Here is a 5,000-nt window from a genome sequence, read left to right on the forward strand (position 1 = left end):
TATATATATATATACATATATATATATGCATATATTCATATATTTGTATGTATATATATTTCATATCTTGAGCGTATGTACATATGAGGCCTATGCAAGGAAAAGGTACATTCGCCACAAAATGAAAAGTGGAGAAAAAATGCGTTTAAAGTTTTCAAAATGTAAAATATCATAACAACCTTATTTTTGTGTTTACAACAAAATCTTTTATATAGAAATGAAGCTTGATGTGTGTACTTTTTTATCTTCATAGTTAAAAAAATTATAATTTCGAATTTTCACTACTAGTAGCTATTAAGTAGAAAAAGGTAGTTTTTGCTATGACAGTTTCACCATTTGAGACTTACAACACGCCTTTCCACTATTTTTATCATTGATTATCCATATTCCCCCTAAATTATTATTAGTATTCAATATTATTGTCTTGCTACTAGTAGCAATAGTCGCTATTAGCTACGAGTAGCAATAGTGACTAGTAGCTACTAGTAACAATAGTGCTAACGAGTAGGAGAATTGCATCATTCAATTACCAGTATTACCCAACTTCACCAAAATAACAGTAACAATTAATTCCATTGCTACTAGTAGTTAATAGTAGCAATAATCACTAAGCTACGGAAAAATTACCTCAAAATACTATGACGTATTGGCACAGAATTTTCAACTTTACGTTTGAAGGTATAGAGCTTACATTTATAGTTGGCGAATGTCGTTGAAAATTTGTGAGATGAAACTTAACAATGAGAAGTAGCTTTCGCCATCATAAAACGTATTTTGGGAATGTGTGGCGAATGCACCTTCTCCTCGCATAGGCCTCATATATAGATGTAATATTTGTTTATAAAATTTTATAAAGCCTCTCTCTCTCTCTCTCTCTCTCTCTCTCTCTCTCACTCAGTATTTCACCCGTTTATATATGATTAACGTTGATTATATCCATCAAATTAACATGCATTGCCTATCATTCTCGATGTACTGCTATTGTTATTCGTTTTAGTTATTTCGTGCATAAAAATTATTTTATTAGGTTTTTTTTGTTTTACAATAATAAACAAAATAGCTACTATATACATCTAGGATTATATTCCTTGAAGATAAGTGAATCCACATCACTTGCTCAAGTGAAATTACTCCCTAGATAAAAAGGTTTTTTTTCATACTCTTGAAGGATGGATTCATTTATCACCTCTTTTGGATTCAAGGCAAAATTGAGTATCCCTAGATCTTGTACCGGTGCCATTTGGTGTAAATAAAACGGAAAAAAAAAAAAAAATAAAAAAAAAATAAAATAAGGTTCAGTGACCTTTGGTGTTGATATGCGTCTCGACGGGCATAAGTTCCCGCTCCCCATTTCCAATTCTAAAGCACACTTTGAGATGAGTAAGGGGTTGGTGTTAAGTCTAATAATTCTTTACCCACACCTACGCCCACAATCACACCCGCACCCACACCCACTTTCTACCAAGTGGCACGAGACCGCTTAAATAGCTACCATGGCGTTGACCACTGTCCTCTTTGTTTTTGTTTTCACATAAGAATATTTTTTTTATGAAAATTTATCCTTTTTTTATATTCGCATATTTTTTTTTACAGGAAATAAACACGTCTGAAAAGACCTAATTTTCGTTTTGTCAGATAAGTGGAAAGTAAAATAAAAGCGTTTTTAACAATATCAATGGCTTTGGAAAACTTACTGGAATTCAGTTTCATATTTCAGAGGAGAATTAAATGAAGATTTTATCAGGTTATGCGAGCGTAGAGTTCACAATTTCCACACAAGAACAGTTTATTTGTGATAAGTTTATGAAGGCTTTTGATGTGATCGTTTCAAGGAATATTTTTATTGTATAGATTTATTCTGGATCTACACTGCCAAAAATAGTTTTTTAGTTCTAGTATATCTAATCAGAAAGCAAAGCTGTTTTATAAGACACACTTAATCCAAGCATCTTTCTCCGATTCGAAGCCTTCCCTGCTCTTCATATTTTCATTTTACAATAACTTGTTTTTTCTATTAATATCCTAAGGTTCACTCTTAGTTATAGATGCTAACTTAAATTCCTGCATTTCTTGTATTCACTTCTATAACTTGCTTTGCATATGAAAATTATTCTTTGGCATTTTTCCATTATTCTGATATACCTTACTCACCCGGATCAACCAATTTCACTGTTACCATAGCTAGTGCATTTTTTCACAGGTTTCTACACCAATTCCTACTGCTTTTCGATTTCCTTTAAATGTTAAGCAAAGCGTATCGGTAAAAAAGTCTTGCTATTTCAGTGTCGGTTATGTCGAGATACCACCCAACTATTACCTCCAACCAGTCAGAGGAGTAACTGACTTGGTATTGTAATTTATTTTGGCCGAGAAAGAAGAGGGTCATACCCTATTCAAGGGTTATTTCTTTCTACCAATGGTTCCACGACCCTCCTTTTTGGGTCTCTGCAAAATGGGTCAATAGCTAATAAGTCTGGTCCACTCTTAAATATACATGTTTGTGTGCTTATATATATATATATATATATATTTATATATATATATATATATATGTATATATATGTATATATATATATATTATATATATATATGTTATATATATAAATATATATATATATATATATATATATTTATATATATATATGTATATATACTGTGTATATATACTGTGTATATATATGTGTATACTGTATATATATATATATATATATGTGTGTGTGTGTGTGTGTGTGTATAAATATATGTATATATGTATACTGTATATATATTATATATATTTATATATATATTTATGTGTATATATATATATATATATGTGTGTGTATATACATACATACATACATACATATGCATAAGCATGTCTATTTCATTTGTTTTGTATGTCTTGTTTATACTGCCCTTTATATCGTAACAAGAATCCTTATGTATAACTATGTGTTTTGAGAATAGTCTTCTCTTTGCACTGTCGTATAGCTAAGAATAAAAATAAGACAAATGATTCTTTTGACAGATCACCTGTCACATTAGATTTACACAAGGTAAAAAAAAAAAAAATGTTTTTGTCGAGTGGATGGTCAGACAAGAAATTAATAGTTCCTCACTGAAGCAGTCTCATAGTTCCTCACTGAAGCGGACTCATAGTTCACTGAAGCGGACTCATACTTCACTGAAGCGGACTCGTATCTCACGAGTAAAACCTATATTAGTGTTTGAATATTTATTCTCTTGTATTTATTAATAAGATATCTTTTAACTATTGATATTTTAGATTAATTTAATCTGGGGTCAGACATATTGGAGACTTAGGGTTGATAATGCATAAACCAGATCTTTATCTCTGAAATTTATTCCTACGTAAATTGTCTTAGAATGGACATAACTAATGTATTTTTCCTTTCATCTTCTTTTTTAGGTGAGTTTTGTAAGCGCTGTCGATTTATGAGAGTTGAGAACCAGATGTGGCCAAAGTAAGTTCCCATAAATATTTATAAACGATGGAGTATAATTCTTGGGTGGGGTTTTGTGTGTGTGTGTGTGTGTATCAGAGTACAGGAGAGAGAGAGAGAGAAAGAGAGAGAGAGAGAGAGAGAGAGAGAGAGAGAGAGAGAGAGAGAGTGTTATCGTAAATGTATAGATGGAAACAATAGGTTTTGATTATTATCAAGCCATGTTTTAAATTTTCTTCAAGATAAATCCATTCATTTCTTCATTCAACCTGAATCATCCAATGTGTGGGATTGTGTGTGTCCGAGTACAGGGGAGAGAGAGAGAGAGAGAGAGAGAGAGAGAGAGAGAGAGAGAGAGGTGGTCTTTAAAATAAGAGTAATCGTAAATATAGATTAGAAATAATTGGTTGTGATTGCTTGCAAGCTATGTTTTAAATTCTCATCAAAATAATCCTTTCAGTTCTTCATTCCACTTAAATCATCCAATTAAAATAAAAACCTCAAAACTATTGATAAAAAACAGGATAGATAGAGGCATTGAATACATACAAATTCGAGTTCTCATTATAAATCTTCTGTGATAATTAAAATGGACAACATGATGGTGCTTTTTCTATGTAATAAAATACTCGGTGAGAAATGTTTGATATTATCATAAACTGTCTTCTTCCTCATCGTTTTAAAAGGGGCATAAGAAATTACATTTGGTGATTATATTTTTTTTCTTAGATAAATTCGGATTTTAGTTTTTCATTGGTTGTGTCTTATATTTATAGCTTTCATATTTTTTAGCATTTTTTTTTATTTTCATTGATATAAAGTGTCTACTTCCTTATCGTTTTAAAAGCGGCATAAAAAATACATTTGGTGATTAGTTTTTCTAGATAAATTCATCTTTTAGTTTTTCATTACTTGTGGCTGATATATTTATAGCCTTCATATTTTTTAGTTTTTTTTTTATAATTTTTTATAATCTGGGGATCTCATATTATCGTAAAGTGGATTGTTCCCGATTTTTTAAAATATTGTTTTGGATAGTTATATTTTTAGATTTTCAATAAATTTTTGAGTGAAATTTTCATTACGATTTTTATCTATGGCATTTCATTCCTCTTTTTATTGCAAATATCCTAGATTTTGTACTTGAAAGTTTTATTTATTTTTTTTAATATAAAATTTACCTTGTCGAAATGTTCAAAGTTGTTATTTTTTTTTTCACAATGGAGTTCATATTTCAATGACTCGTTATTTCCAAGCGTTTACTTATGAAAAGGGATGTTTGAAATTCTGTCCGATTTTTGTTTAGCCTCAGAAAAGGCTTTAGTTCTTTGGATTTTTTTTTTTTTTGATACATTTATTTTCATGAATATATCTAGAAATTATCTCTTCATATTTTGAATGCATTTACGAAGTTCAGGAGTTTTTGTAGTATTTAAATCACTTGTAATCTACTCCACTTATTACCGGCTACTTCCGCGCAAGAGCCCGTGTCTTGCTTTTTGCTTGGCAATCTAGAAAAAAAAATCTAAAAACAAACAAACGAAAAATACTACA

This window comes from Palaemon carinicauda, chromosome 40, assembly GCF_036898095.1.
Source record: "Palaemon carinicauda isolate YSFRI2023 chromosome 40, ASM3689809v2, whole genome shotgun sequence".
In the NCBI taxonomy this organism is placed as follows: Eukaryota; Metazoa; Arthropoda; class Malacostraca; order Decapoda; family Palaemonidae; genus Palaemon; species Palaemon carinicauda.